The sequence below is a fragment of the Microcebus murinus genome, chromosome 17, assembly GCF_040939455.1.
Source record: "Microcebus murinus isolate Inina chromosome 17, M.murinus_Inina_mat1.0, whole genome shotgun sequence".
NCBI lineage: Eukaryota > Metazoa > Chordata > Mammalia > Primates > Cheirogaleidae > Microcebus > Microcebus murinus.
Genome location: NC_134120.1, coordinates 13,665,951 through 13,683,012, shown reverse-complemented (window position 1 = coordinate 13,683,012; position 17,062 = coordinate 13,665,951). Strand labels below are relative to the sequence as shown.

Sequence of the window (17,062 nt, the reverse complement as noted above, 5' to 3'; positions counted from 1 at the left end):
GTTTTGGCAAGTTCCTGAGGGCTTGTCAGGATACTGTTCCCACAATGATGACTTCCCCTATCTGAACTTAAGAAATAATAATCACCTTAGTTGCTGGACCACGTTAGCTGTCTATCAGATGTAAACAAACACGAATTGTATTTCAACTTAAATATCATTTGAGTTAATTAGCCTTGGCCAGGCTATGGTAGAGAAGAGAGAACCTGAAGTTCTCAGAGGAGCATAGCACACATTGAGGGACTAAGGAGGAGGGTGCAGGGGAAATCAGGTTGACCCTTAACTTTCTTGGGAATAGCCATTCTTTGTTTTAAAATGACATCCTTCTTATTTTGTGGGTGGAAGGGTGTTAAAATAACCTCTCTTCTCCTGAATGGTGATGATAGTAGCTGATAAGTTTGGAGGCAAGTGGGGAACGGTGTTTAATATTCTTACTTGGCAAAATGAAAAGTTAGCAAGTCTAACTCCTCCCTTGTCCTGTTTTGACCATCCTTGAAATCTCAAAATCTGGAAACTAGTTGGACTCTTTCCTGTAACATCCTTAGGTGGCCGAGGGCTTACTCACTATTTTACAAGGTATCTGTCTCTTCCATTCATAGAAGCTCTCATTGTTAGGAAATTACTCATTTTATTGATCCAAATTCTGCCTGCATGTTTTTGCAACCCTATTTTGGCCCTCTAGTGCTACAGAGAATACTTCTCATCCTTTTGTTGTAACAGCTCTTCAAATATATAAAGAAAGCCAGTGTGGTCTCACAGTTAACCTCCCCTCTAGCGCCCAAGCAGAAATCTGCTGCCCGCGGTTGCTGCTTCACAGTTACCCTGCTAACCGTACCTCCCGTCACCTCCAACGCACAGTTCTGATACATCAGTTTCCAGCTTAGAAGCAGTCATTTAATTAAGTACAAAACAAAGCCCAAAGTTTTTGGTGTGGCATCAGCTTCTCTGCCATCTACACCCAAATAACCCTCTTGCACAACACGCGCCAATACACATTGTTTCCTTTGTCTCTTACACTTTTCTGGCCCTGGGCCTTTGCTCATCCAAATGCTTTTTTCAAACTCTAAATCTGACTACTCCTCAAGGCCTACCTCTTCCACAAAGTCTTCTCAAATCCATGGTTGGTACTCACTTCTCCTTGCCCCGGACTCCCCTAAAATGGACTTTGCATTACAATACTGGCACTAAAGATGTACTTGCTGTGTGTTCCTGTTGGTTTCTCTGGCAGATGATAAGCTATGTCATTGCACAGACAGCCTTACTTGCTTTTGAATATCCTGTAGTGTCTACCACAGTGCTTTGCACATATTTTAATGTTCAATAAAATTTTGTTCAGTTGAATTAAATGGTCTCTCAAGTGCATGCAACCTATTAAATGCCCTTCAACTACAGTTCTCTACTTTGCCAACTCCAGCCCCATTGGGGTCTCTCTTGATCTTGACATACACTGTCCAATACAGTAGCCACTGGCCATTTAAACTTACATTATTGAAAGTTCAACAAAATTAAACCTTCAATTCCTCAGTCTCACTAGCCACATTTCTAGAGCACAATAGCCACGTGTGCACTACCAGACTGGACCATGGCAATATGGAACATTTCCACCTCTGTAGACGGTTCTCTTGGCTAGCGCTCATCTCAGCACTACATTCCACTATTCCAACAGTGGAAACACTACTTTCCTTGCTGTGTCATTAGCCACACGGCAGTCTTGGGAAATGTCATGCAAGCCTCTGGTGAATTAAAACCCCTGGGTCTTTTCCAAATAAACAGCTGAGCTTCCTTCATACTGTATGTAGACTGCTACTTTTGAGGATCTAGATATAATCTCCCATCTTCACTAAACCCCAATACGTATTATCTGTTTTATTTTATTCCATTCTTCCAGCTTATCAAGATTTTTATTTTTGATTCTGTCATATTTTGGGCTATCCTATTCTAGGTTTAAGCCACCTACTCCTTTTTAAGTACTTCTGACTCCGCATTAGTTGTTGATAAAAATGTTGTCTATAAATAGAGTGGCCATATAATTTGTCATTCACACTGGGGCACTTATAAGAGTGAAAGGGAATGCTGTAAAATTTATGCTAAAAAACAGGCCTTACCTAAGACAGTCCAAGGCTGACCAGGACGAATGGCACTCCATCCTCGAAAGATCACATCTAGAACCATTGCCCCAGCACTGCAGCACTTCCTCCAGATTAGGGCTGATCTAGCATTCAAAAACCTTTTAATATGATGACTAAATTTTACTTCATTTCAGACCATATTACTCTACTTATCCATAAGGCTGCCATGAGAAAGTATTTTGCTTAAGTCAAAATCATCCTACTGTTTTTATCATTCAATAGATGAACCAATACAACATTTTCTTTTTCAGAAAAAGAAGAAAACACAATACAAAAAAATTTACATTTATATATACATTCAATTTGATCAGAATAAATTAATTTGTAAAATTCTGATATAGCATCATTTTTATTGTGATTTAAAGACTCCAAAGGTTCACAAAAATCTACCTGTATGTGAGATGCTAACAACAATTTGTAGCTACATTTTAGTTTGCAAACACAAGGAAAGAACACATGTAGCCAAGTTTGCTCGAGAAAGTTATTCAACATATATCACTTTATTTGTGAAAGTGTCTATCTGGAAGCAAACCACAGCTGATAATGGTCATTAACTATTATTTGCCATTCATCTATGGTGACTAGGCCAACCAAGTCCTCATAAAACTCTAAACCATAGAGCATGGGCCCGGATTAAAATAAATATATAAATAAAAATAAAAACAAGTACAGATGCTGAAAAAATGAAGAAGATGAAATAGCACTGCCAAGCCCACAAAAAAGCAAAATAAAAGATGCATGTAGAAGTCTGTTTTCATGGATTTTATGTACAGAAATATTAATAGATTTGGGCAAGAGTTAGGCAAAAAAGTTCATAAATTACTGCAGTGAAAAGTAAAAGAAAGGTCAATAGCATAAGAGTGAAGGAAAGAGATGAAAATATAATATTAAACTGAAGTCAGGAGAGAGGGACGAAGTTTGAGCTCCACTTGTAACTAGCTCTGTGACCTTGGTCAAGCCCCTCTTAATCTGCACTGGATTCCTCATCACTAGAGAAACAATCCCTGACCCTGGGGATGGCCTGAGAAAGAGTAAGGAATGACTCCACCCTCAAAGTTACACTGATGGACTTGAACCCAAGGATTCTCCAGCTTTAAAATTCTGTAGTGCTAGGTATATAAGCTTAGGAGGAAATACTTAAGGCTTCTTATACCCATTGAAAACACAGTCCTCAATTATAATTAAAATAAACTCTTTTTAGAGTTGTCATCACTTTAGATCATTGCTTTAGTTGCCATCTTTTTAGATCGCTACAATGTGTTGAAGTATATATAATTCTCCTTTTAAGATATTTTTAAGGCTCTATATATTATTACTCCACTTATGTCTTCTGGGTTTTTTTTTTTATGTTTTTCTCACATAGATTATTTTTTCCTTAATCTTTAAATCAGACATTCTTAATTAGGTACTTATATGTGAAATATTATTTTAACAAAATCTTACTTCTTAAGACCTTTAATAATAATACTAAAATGAAGATTATATTATTTCTTAAGAAAATACTTATCTTCCTCTGCAGCTTAGGTATAAGGAAAAAACAATTTACTAATCCATAATTTGTGAGATGAGTATATGTTATCATTTTACTTTGGTCCTTATTTTAATTCACCAGCTAACAGCAATTCACAGGCAGTTAAGAAACCCAATTTGATCAATTTTCTAGGTTTCTTGTTTTTCATTAGGATGATCCTTAAGGCAGGTGGCCTTCAATTAGTTTGGCTGACAGCTCTGGCTAATGTTTTAATGATCCCTAGCAAAGGAAACAAAAAAGAAGGAAAAAAATTAAGGTGGAGGGAGATTTACAATGGTGAGGATAAGCTAGATCAGGCAGGGAGAGAGAATACATAACCACTAATTAACTCTCTTCCTCACTTAAACATCTGCAATCTAAAAGGAGATACCCAAGCATCCCTCTGTACTGCTGACAAAGTTTTGGAAGTATTTGCTTCAAAGAGTGACTTCTAATCGTATATTCCCAGACATGTAGGTGCTTTTTCAACAACCCACTTAATAGTACTATTGCAACATCTAATTTCTAAAGGCTTAACTATACCAAAATACTTGTAGTAAAGCAAATGGCAGGAACAACATCATTTCTTGCTGCAGCTTTCTATTCTCTCTCATCTTGCCTCCCTGCTGTCTGATTTACACATAGCAGTCAGAATACTCTCCAAGGGGGAAAAAAAAAAAAAAAAAAAAAAAAAAACTAGATTATTATCCGTCTTTTGCTTAAAACCCTCTAAAGGCTTCCTGTTGCAGTTAGAATAGAATGAAAAAATCTTTTCCAGGGCAAATAAACCCTACATGATCAGGCCTTTGACCACTTACACATTCTACTGTGTGAATCAGAAATCCATTTGTAATGGCTTTCACACTGTAACACTTAAACAAGCAAGATATTTAAACTTGTCACCATCAAACAAGTAAGAGGTTTACTTCTCCTATAATAAGAAATCTAGAGGTTGGCAGTGCAGAGCTGGTACAGCTGCTCAGCAAAGTCATTAAGAAACCAAATTCTCTCTGGCTTTCCTGCTCTGCCATCCTTAGCATGTGGCTTTTGTCCTCATAGTTGCAAAACGGCTGCTTTGTCTCCAGGCATTGTGTCTATGCTCCAGGCAGGGAGAAACAGCAAAGGATGACAGTACTGCATGCTAGCTGAATGTGCCTTTTTATCAGGAAAACAATCATTTTCCTAGAATCTCCACCCAGTAGCCTTCACCTCATTAACCAGAATGATGTCACAAAGCTATTGCAACACAACTAAATCAAGTGGTTGGGGGGGGGAGAGGGTTGTTTGTTTGTTTTTTAAGCTGGGTACATTACCACCGCACACAAATTCAAGCTTCTTTAGGGAGAAGGGAGACTGAATAGGGTAAGCAACTGCCACATCAGTCACCCAATTCTTCTGACTTCTCTCCTAATCTCTTCATCACTCCCTTCTCAATCGTAGCCTCTCTCTCCCTCGAGTACACCTTCTTCACTCCTGTCTCTTGATCCTCACACTTGCGGTCCCCTCCGCCTGGACTCCCCTTCCCCAACTCGCTGCGTGGTTCACACATGCCCATTACTCAGATCTTGGCACAAACCGTCAGCCCTACAGGCAGCCTTATCTGGTCCCTCTAGCGAACCCAGTCTCACCCCACCTCTAGTGGCTCTCCATCTTTTGTTTGGTTTTTGTTGTTACTGTCACTTTATTTTCTTCATAGCATTTCTTGATATTTGAAATATTTTATTGTTTTTACTTATCTGCTTCTTATCTACCTCCGTCAGAATAGATACTCATAACGTGCAGGCTTTCTGGTCTTTTCTCTGCCACATCCAGTGCCGGGAACAGAGACTTGCACCAGGTAGATGTTGAGTTAATACAGGGTGTCCCCAAAGTCACCATACATAGGGAAAATAGGAAAGTGTAGCTAAGTGTACTTTTTTGTAATTCAATTACAAAACATTCAATGTAAATTGTAAAACAAAATTTTACAATTTTTTTTCCTTTGTATGGAGATTTTTGGGACATCCTGTAGTTTGATTCGGACTTAATGAGTGGATCGGTGGTTTTCCTGACCTATTCTGAGTTGTTAACCCTTCTCTTCATGACATTCATACCCATGTTTGACTGTGAAATGAGAGATCGCATAATGTGGCTTAATTCTATTTGAATTTTTAATTACATTTTATGTTTCCTTAAATTTCCATGTTGCTTAGTTGGCTTTTGTAAGCACGATTTTCTTGGTTGGTCATAAAATGTATTTGAGGAAATGATTTCAAATTACTTGGTATATCCATTGGACTTTTGATTCCCCTCATCCTTTATAAACCTCTGCTTTTTGTACAATGAACTTTTCTTGTTTCTGAGTGACTCTGTATTCTAGGGGCTATTATTTAAAATCAGTCCCACACCCTTTTCTTTTTTAAAATCCGAGAACACACACTAAATAATTCCTCATAAACATCTCTAGAAACCTTCCTGAAATACAATTAAAACATTTTATTTTCACATTCTACCATCAGACAAATCTATAAGTCTTTGGATACTAATATTTTTAACTGTCTGAGATTTGTTTCTGATTCAAACTTGGTTGATATAGCAAGTGACCTTAAGGTGACTTTCCTATTCCATGTACATTTTGCATCCCCTATAATACATTTTGCAGAGTATTTTATAGGGAATTAATTTTCCTTATCCCAAAGATTTGACATTTATTATGCTTAAATCTTCTAAAGAATTTTTTGGGTGTAGATTCTTCCTTTACATTCATTTGTTCTGCTGCAGGGACAAAAAGCTAGGAGAGCAGCAGAAAAAAATAAAAAAGAAAGAAAGAAAAAAGAAAAAAAAGCACAAACTTAGAAATCTTTTTCCACTTCCCTCATGGGTATAAATGAGAACCTTTTCATGACCAATCTTCTAAGATTTCCTTTTTCTTTTCACTCTAACTTCACTGAATAAGGGTGGGGAGCATGGATTATCTGGATAAAGTAGAAGTAAAAATAGTGCTAAACTAAGATATGTCCTTCTTGAGAAGCCTGAGGCATGCATGGTTCATTAAAACAAGAAGTTATCAAATTGTCCCATTCCTGAGGATACTTTCTAAAGAGACAAAGCCTTAGGATTTACTGAGAAGGAGAGTTAAACGTCTGTGGAAACAATGGATGTTTCTTATAGGTGACCCAAAATTGATCTTTCTGGCCTTGGGTTCTACTCACTGGTGACCAACATCACCCATCATGACAGCCATTTCCCTGGCAGCCCCTACTCCACGGTAAATGCTGGGATGACTTGATGCCCTCAGTTTAGCATCAGGCCCGAATGCCATCTGTGTGCCCAGAGTGACAAGAGACACAGGCAGCTGTCCTTAGAGCAAGGTCAGCTTTTCCAGTCAACTCCAGAAAAGCCCAAAGAAAGACTGGCTGTCAGATTTCAGTATGTGAGAATCACAAGAAAGCTTGTCAAAAACGCAATCATTTTTCATTTTTTCCACTCTAATTTCACTGAATAAGAGTGGAGAACATGGATTATCTGAGTAAAGTGGAAGTAAAAATAGTGCTAAACAAAGATCTGCTATTCGATGGGTGGGGATGTGGAACCTGGGAATCTACATTTAACAAGCTCCTCAGGCAATTCTGCTGTGAGATGATCTGCAGGTTACCTGAGAAAAGGTGCCCCAAACTATTGAAACAGGCAAAAGAGAAGGACACAGCTCATGCCTTGACAATTGAGCCTATTCTCAAAAACTGACAACAGTAGATAGATTGCCGAATGGAAGGGGGGAAAAGCATATTTGTATGAATGAATGAATGGAATATTTCACTCCCTGGCATTTATGGAGGAAATGCAAAATGAAAGAAACCCTTCCTGCCCTAGAAGTGCTCACAGTCTCTTGAATGCTGCACAAGCAGCCCCAATGCCCAGTGGTACCCGCATCCAAGAGGAATGCAGGCTTGAGACATGGGGAGCGGAAAGATTGGTGGAGAAGCTGGGCTGTGCCAAGCACTGTAGAGAGGGATGTTCTGCACAGCCTGCCTGGTGGCACTCAGTCGGACCTCAGAAGGGAGATGACATTTGAAGAATGAACAAGAATTTATGTGGCAACTGAGGCGGGAACATTTCTTGGGAAAGGAACAGCGACTACCAAAGCGCAGCCAGACATAAGGGCCCAACACATTTGGAAGGCCACTTCCCCTAGGGTTAGATGCAGGAAGAGAAACGGTGGGGCACGGCATTTCCTAAAGTGGCCATCAACACCATAAATGTTTCCCTACCCTCAATACTTTCTCTTACTGTTTTATAGTTGCAATTTGCCGAAATCATACCATGTTTGCTGCACTGATGTTAGCAATGTAGAACCCACTGTGATGTATGCCTCAGTATTTTCAAGCAAGTGTACATGTTACATCTCAGTCTGAGTTCTTGGTACTGTACCATTAAAGTGGGCAATTAATTTAATTATCATTCAGACTATTTCTCTGGATGTCTCTAACATGCCCTGCATGGTGACTACAAGTATTTCGATTAGTTTGCAAAAGCAAATTCCACTCACTTTTTCCCTTCCATTCATGGTTACCTCTTTTCAGCTGAAAGCATGCTGCATGGTAGTGACAGAGCGAGGGAGAAGAAGGTGAACTCAAGGACACCCGCCATGCCCACATTTAACAAAGTCCTTCATTGCCTGCGCTGTCCATTTGAATGAAATTTTAAAATGAGGGGGGAAATGGTCTTTCTAGAAAATTTACAGTACTGTACTTTGTTTTTCAATCATTAGTTGTTCAGTTTGCTTGATTTCTGTTTATGAATTTTACCATCTAAGTCAATCAGCTTTTTGAAATATGTACTTAAGGGAAAATCACAACTGTTGAGCTAAGAACAGAAAACATTTTTTGAGATGCATCTCTTTGCCCACTCACTGGTTACACTAACAGGACAGAAGAATCACAAGAAGTCACCCGACTGCTGGCCGGTGCCTGTCCATGACCAGCTAAGTATAGAAATTGAGGGTAAGCATTGAGAAATGTTTACAGCAATGAGAGACAGTTTCTCTATTAAGTCTAAAAATAAATTTAAATTTGGGGCTTCTATTTTTTTTTTCATTGTATTTTTCTATCAAGTCATTTTTGTTATGTTTTATAAAAGCATCAGAACATAATGGATTAGAAAATAAAACCTGCCAGCCAATGATTTAAGATGCCCTCATCTAAGCAGATCCTCTGGCTTTCCACAGACCTTTAGTGAAAATAATTACAATATTAATTTACAGTTGCATCGTGCTCTATGGTTTTCAAGCATGCTCTTGGTCTTATAGCGACCATGTTAGCTATTAGTCTCCACTTTACAGAAGAAGAAATTCATCTCCAGGGAGGGTGAGGAGATCACCCAAGGTCACACAGCAAGTCTGAGGCAGAAGGAGGAGCCAGGCCCATAAATCCACTGTATTCTGAGAAATATTTTCCTATCCTACCATAACTCAAAACCATCCCTTAAGAAATGAAATTACAGAAAATTCAAGAAAAGCTAGCAACATAGGAACAAATGTTTTTAAATTTTTATAGGGCAGGATTCAATGTAGGGTTTAGAAATTCTTCTCAGTTTATACATCAATAACTCACACACCTCCTTTCCTGCATTATACGGATGGAAAAACAGAGACCTGAAAATATCAGTGCTATTCATTGGCAGAGCCAGGGCTAGGTTCTATGTCTTGTTCTTGCCATCATCACAACCCAAGGGGCAGAAATTGATGACAGCGCATGCACCTTTTATGGTTAATTAATCTGATTTGCCCAGATCTATGCTTGATTTATGGAGAAAAGAAAAACAAGATATTTGGTCCTGCCTTTGGAAAGTTTACAGTCCAGCTTGGATGATAAAAAATAACATACTTAAAGCATCTCAAGAGCCTTCTGGGATTAAGATAAGCATCACTGGCAGCAATACAGGGTAAAGCACCTTGTGGAGGTTGTTTACAGAAGCCCTTGGTGTAAATCTCTTTATTGAGCAGTGTACTTTTTACAGGACCCAAGAATTTTCCTGCTTAGGGATTCCACCGTCCATCAAGTAATAATGCAACAAGAATGGCATAATACCATCCTTTCTATTGTAGCTAATTTATAGTGAGGGGGGAAAAAAGACTATCTCTCATAGATAAGAATGAAGAGTAAAAATAGATGAATAAGAGACATCAGGAAAGTAAAAATATAACCTTTCTATATTGTATCTGGTACTATTTTAATTAACACATGAAAAAGTATGCTTTGGTGTATTTGAACCGTTTTTGTTCTTTTGGCTGAAAGAGTGTCAATCTCAAATATTCATGTGGCTTAAGGTGATGCTTATTTTCTAGGTTTGTGCTATGTGCCACAGAGAGAATGGTGACTTATAGTGGATTTATGAAGAAGGGTCTATAAAATTTTATTTTATCTGACTTAAAACAAGAGTCAGGGAATTCATCCCACCGGATGGTAGTAAGGGCCTTTTATTACATCAAAGTCGGTAGTAGCTTACAGAGGAAAAATTGGCCTTCCATGGTATGTAACTTCATGACCTAAATGAAATGAGATAGATGATCCTCCCCTGGGTGACTTTTTTATATTGTTTTTTAGAAAAAAGAATAGAGAGAAAGGAAGATATAAAGAAAAGAAAGCACTAGTAAAACTCATCTTACAGTGTAATGCCATTTGCACTGCTAAGGTGAGATCGTATTAGAGAGACTTAGAACTGCACCTGTAGTCCAACTCACAAGATGGCCACCTCTATAATTACTTTAAATTCATTAAAACTTCTTAAATGATATTTGTAACAAGCCAACTATTAGGAGAAAAAAAGCATGGTTAAGCTATGGCTACAGCTGTTTGAGAAATGAGTCATTCTAAATAGCTAAGCTAGAGTTACAACTTTAAACATCTGAAACTATTTTTATTATTTTAATGTTGATAGAAATCCTACTTTCTTAACCAGAGAAAACCTGTGCTTGCATATCTGCACTTTCAGGGCATTTAACCCACTGTCTAGAAATAACGTTTTTTTCTGGTCTCTCTAACGCCCCAAAAGTTCTTTCATATACTCCTCAGGAGCAAGAACTGTGTGTTTCATTCTCCCTTGCTTCACACAGAGTAGGTGATCAATAACCTTTGTGGACTGAATCAGCAGTGCCTTCACCATTACCACTGCAGTGTCTTTGAAAGGGTTCCCTCAACGAGGAATCAAAAACCTCATTATAAACCTGCGTTATTGAGTTAGACTACAACACAGTGGTTCTGCCGGTCCCACTGCAGACCGCAGGACTGTCTGCCTCTATATTAAACAGCCCCAGATGCTGTGGGTTCTTAAACTCCTATTCCAGCTTTTTGAGTTTTAACTATTTCTAATCTGCTGGATAAACCAGACATTCACACTTTGTTTCAGATGCCTTGGCACAGTTAATGGATTTCCAGTGAGAGTCCCAGGGGTATAATTGGTCCAATAAGTAAAAATAGGAGTTTTAATGAAATGTTTTTGTAAGCTCACTCCTGGCAACTCAGGATAACCTCCCTTTTTAAATCTTATTTTTTGTTCAATTATATATCAGAGAGATGAGATTGCAGACTGTATAGTTAAAATGTTGTATTTTCCAATCCTAAAAACCCCTGTAGTTTATATAGTAGGTTTACAGGTTCCTAGAAATTGAGTCCCTTAGCAGGTAAATGTTTTCTGTAATTCATGAATTCTACGAACTTCTAAGTTGTACTACTGAAATAGTAAAAGTCACAGTTCAATGTGACACAATGTTTGGCTATATACTAGGTGTCACAAGCTTATGTCTCTTTACAAAATAAAAGTGAGTTCAAGGGTATATGTGTTTAATATTTCTAAAGTATTTAAGACTCCTTAGGTAAAAATTTTTCAGTAGAAATACTGGGATTTTATTGTTACATTTATAACTTTTAAGAAAACCAATCCTACTTGTAAGACTGTGCATTTTAAGCCACTTATGGTTTTCATGTACATTATCTAAGTTGATCCTCATACTGGTCATTGATAAATACAGGCTATTGCGAGATCTTTATCAATTAATCTATAATACTAGACTCTCAAATTTCATTTGGTTCTAAAACTGGCCTCCTGAATTCTCTTATCCAACATATTATTCATTTCTTGTATAAATGTCAGGGGCCAGAGAAAAATAAACTCACATTCTGCCATTTGGTATAAAGTGAGGAATCTAAACTAACATCATTAGTGTAGACAGTATTTGTGGTAAGCACTGCAAATACTGAGGATGTTTCTTAAAGTTAGATGGAAAGGGCTTTTGCTTCCCTTATGGCCTTCTTTTGACCATTTAAAAGTTCCTCAGACTTTATTAAAATACATAAGTTATGTAGTTAAGAAAATTTAAATTAATGTTTCTAATATGAATATGGTATTATATCTCTAAGATATATAATACATTAAAGACCTAGACATTCCATAAATGCTTGTCCTTTTTTATATAACAAATATTTGATTTTTTTTAAAGAATAGCAGCTGGTGTATGTTACAAAAGTAATGGAATTTGTATTTCTTAATTTTTAATGTGAAATTAATCTGTAATGAGTAGCCAGCATCTCTGATTTCAGGCATGCCTTAATGATAACTTGAAATAATTTGTTATATAAATTAGTGTAGAAAAATTTGAATGCTACTTAAAGATTTATAATGTTGTCCCCGCCTCTCCCCCAATAGACATCAACTTTTTATTATATCTTTTTCTAATTTCATTTCCAGTAGTGAAACAGAGATAATGTAAAAAATCTCATTCTGCATGGTTGTATTTTCATCTAAAGATTATCTATCTACTATTACTTTATACAATGCTAAATTACTGTGAAAAAAGTGTGAAACTATAGATGAGGCTTATGAAAATATAGGATGAATATATTTGACCTAAAACAGGTAAAGCCAATTCCTAATTCTTATGCCCATCTGTGGTGTGACTTAAGAGGTGCACCTGGAATTGTAAGGTAATTTCAGAGAGGAATCGAGGAATAAGAAAATGGGTCTATTGTGTGCCTTAGTATAAAGGGTTTCTCTAGCCTTTTTACAAAAGGTGCACATTTTTAAAACGTTTCCTCTTATGTAGAGCAAGGGAACATCCTAAAAGAGTTTGCAATTCTTAAGAAAGTAAGAAGAGAAGCACAAGTTCCTTTAGAAATGTTTTACATGTGTTGTACAATAGCGGACAGGGGAAAGTAAGCGAGAGCCCAAAAGCTTTGAACCCAAAAGAGATAAAACCAGAACAAAAGGAAGCCAAGCAAGATCCTAAGATAATCAGATTTCATACCAAGAGAGATTAAACTGACTCACTGTGTAAGTTTTCTATGGCTGCTGTAACAAATTACTACTTGATGGCTAAGACAACACAAATTTGTCATCTTACAGGTCTGTAGTTCAGAAATCCAAGACGGGTCTCACCAGCCTAACATCAAGGGAACAGGAGAGCTGCATTCCTTTCTGGAGGTTCTATGTGACAATCCATTGTTTTGCCTTTCCCAGTTTCCAGAGTCTGCCTGCATCCCTTGGCCCATGGCCCCTTCCATCTTCAAAGTCAATGATGGCCAGTCAAGGCCTTCTCATACTGAATCATTCTGTGACTCTCGGCCTTCCTCTTCTGCATTGAAAGCATTTGCATTAGTTTCCTAAGGCTGCCTAACAAAGTAGCTCCAACTGGATGGCTTAAATAACAGGACTTTGTCATTTCACAGTTCTGGAGGTTAGAAGTCCAAGATGAAGGTGTCACCAGGGTCGGTTCCTTCTGAGGACTCTGAGGAATGATCTGTTCCACACGTCTCCTTGGCTTGTAGATGGACATCTTCTCCCTGTGTCTTTACGTCTTTTTCCTTTTTTTAATCTTATACTTCTATGTGTCCAAATCTCCTCTTCTGATAAGGACACCTGTCCTATTCGATTAAAGCTCATTCTAATAGCTTCATTGATTACATTGGGCCTACTTGGATAATTCAGGATAGTCTCCTTATTTTAAAGTCTGCTAATTAACGACCTTAACTCCATCTGCTACCATGATTCCCCCTTTGCCACATAATGTCACATAAGATAAGGACAGGGACATTGAGGGATGGGGCATTTTCTACCTATCACACTCACTTTCTCTTCTTTTTTTCCTCCTCTTTATTTAATTACAAATGTTTGTTAGGAAATCTGTTCTATTTGCTCTATGTTGATATTTTAGATAATTGATAAAGGGGCCTTCTAGAAGGAACTGCTGGTTCAGTGAGGGGAGAAACAACTGGTAACTGTAAAGGGCCAACACATGTTTGGGGTTAAATAGATACTTTTACAAACTATAAAAACAGATGTTTTATATATATATATATATATGAAACATTTTAAATGGTTAAAAAATTAAATAGTTGTGTACATGAGCCAAAAGTCCTAGAAGACTCTTTATGTTTTATGCTGAAACTATTACATATAAAAACCATATAATGTTGAAAACATTTTATGGTGTTACTATTACATATCATATCTCCTAATAACATATTAGCAACCAATTGCATCAAAGTAAAAGTACACTATTTGAAAGGCATTACTTTCAAAAACATTCTTGTGAGGAATAAAGACATTTTCTCAAATGTCAAAAAAGGAGGCAAAATCTATAACCAAGATACAGAGTTCATACAAAGCCAGCCTGGAAAAAAAATAAAGTAGAAATTGGTTCTTTTTTGGGAAAAAAAATCCAAATAAGTTGGGAGTTGTATAAATCATGTTTACTCATTCTACTGGTCACACAGAAAAGCTATGCCTCACATTTAGTAATTTAAAAACCTAACCTCTGATCAATAATAACATAAGACATAAAATATAAGTAGTCCACAGGACCTGGAAATGTCCTATAGAAACTGTGGCTTGGGGTTTGGATTCAAACAAAACAGCAAGAGGAGAAAGACAAGTAGCATCACTTATTATGTAGGTCTACTAGGCATCAGTTATATATACCTTTATTTCGCATAAGGCTATGAGGTAGGAGGGGAGTATTTTCAAATGTGGATATTGAGGCACAGAGAAGTTGTGTGATTTAGGGGAAGAATTGGAATTCTTTATTTTTTTTTATTTTTTTTAAATTTCAGACTATTACGAGGGTACTAACTCTTTGGTTACATATATTGCCTTTACACCGCCCAAGTTGGAGCTACAGGCGTAGGTCCAGACATCTCGCACTGTATCCGTTAGGTGTGAATTTACCCAGCCCCTCTTCCTCCCTTCCACCTGCCCAACGCCCTATGAATATTACTTCCACATGTGCACATAAGTGTTGATCCGTTAGTACCAATTTAAGAATTGGAATTTGAATTCAGGATTGTCTGACTGCAAAGCCCATGTTCTACTCCATGCTACTTCCCTGAATCAGAAGAAAATATTCTGTGGGTTTCTAATCTCTTTAATTGTAGGACATACCTTCAATGGGAATGTATAACTCTAAGCATATTTATTCAAATTAAATATTTTCTAAAAATATCCAGCTTGAATGTTAATGGATATATACTGAGCTGCGTAGTTTTAGGCAATCTATTTTAAAAGGAGTGTATATTCTATGTTTAAATTTTCATTTCCAAGAGTTTTCTTTTAATTGTGACTGTTCTCATTAAGAAAGTTAAAACTTTATGGAGTGTTTTTTGTTGTTGTTTTGTCCACTTACTCTAATTTTCTTATTAAGTCCCTTGTACAAAGAAAATACAACAACAGGAAGTCTCCCACCTTGGGCACAGAGTGTGGTGTTTACAAAGATGCTCTAAAGTTAATAGGATGCTTGCTGCCTGGCATGGCCTTTTCCAAAAGGTATTTCAGGTGTTAAGAATTTAGTAATTTAATCCACTCATGTATTGATGTATACCATGGAGTGCTACTCAGCTTTAAGAAACAATGGTGATACAGCACATCTTGTATTTTCATGGATAGAGCTGGAACCCATTCTACTAAGTGAAGTGTCCCAAGAATGGAAAAACAAGCACCATATATCCTCACCAGCAAATTGGTATTAACTGATCAACGCCTAAGTAGACATATAGAAATAACATTTATTGAGTGTTGGGCAGGTGAGAGTGGGGAGGAGGGGATGGGTGTATACATGAGTGAGATGTGTACCGTCTGGGGGATGGACACGCTTGAAGCTCTGACTCGAGGGGGGAGAGGGGGAATGGGCAATATATGTAACCTTAACATTTGTACCACCATAATATGCTGAAATAAAAAAAAAATCTAATCTAATAATTTAGATAGTTTAAAAGTTGATACATCTATGCTTAAGGTCCATGTAAGTCTAATACCTACTGAATGTAGGATAGGGTTCATAATTGTTATATCATCACCATGTTACTTTTCTAGTAGTAACTTTTTTCTTTTCCTTTTCAACAAATAAAAATTGTATATATTTAAAGTGTACTACTTGATGTTTTGGTATACTTATACATTGTGAAATGATCACCACAATCAAGCTAATTAACATATTCATAACCTAACATAGTTACCATTTTCTTCTTTCTTTTTTTTTTTTTTTGTGGGAGAGCACTTGAGATCTACCCTCTTAACGAATTTCAAATATACAATACAGTATTTTCAACTATAGTCACAATACTGCACATTGGATCTCCAGAACTTACTCATCTTGCACAACTAAAACTTTCTTCATAAAAAGGTACAAGTTTCAATATTAACTTTTTCTTTGCAATATTGGCTCTTTCAGTAGTAAATCAACATCAAAAGTATCTTTTTGGAAGAGTATAATCATCAATGACAGATCAATTTTTAAGTTGAAAACCATAATCAGAACATTCTTTTAAGCAGTGGAATTTTTCTCCAACTATGAAAAAAAATTAGACTAGGCAGGTAGTCCCTGCAATAGTTACTGATGGTAATAAAATCTATTTTGCTGAGCTTCAGAGGAGCCCTTTTAACATGACTGTTGACAGGGCTATGATCTCAGATCAGATCTTATGGATTAAGAATAAATGTTAAGAACAGGAAATATTCTTTTAAAAGAGAGATTATCTTCCCTTGCATTTGTATTTTCCAGGTTTGGAAAAGGGAGAGGGAGGGATTAGTAACCTGCAATTAACCTACTGCGTTTACACACTTCCCATTAATCAAAGTGCTTTCCATTGTAATTGATGAGATGGAGCACCAGGGCAATATTTCTTCATTAGTACTGGTTGATTTGTTTTGGATTTTGTTTCCTACTGAAAAAAAAAAGTAACTGGTGATAATGAAATGGTATCTGTCTTGAATTGTCCCTTGTTAAGGTGTTGCATAGCTAATCACTACCATTTTCTTGGGATTGTTTTCCATAATACTGGAACATGGTATTTATTGAATTGAGGAGGCTGGACTCAGGAAAATGAGGTCACACATATTTTGTAATCCATTTGTATGCATGTATATAAAATACATATTGCCTTAGTTATAAGGAGAAAAATCT

The 17,062-nt window shown here is 36.9% G+C and overlaps 1 protein-coding gene across 1 annotated transcript in view; it reads left to right on the top strand.

Moving 5' to 3' along the window:
- The window catches only part of CDH20 (cadherin 20), a 198,176-nt gene that overhangs the window by 18,687 nt on the left and 162,427 nt on the right, over nt 1-17,062 (top strand). The window lies entirely within an intron of this gene.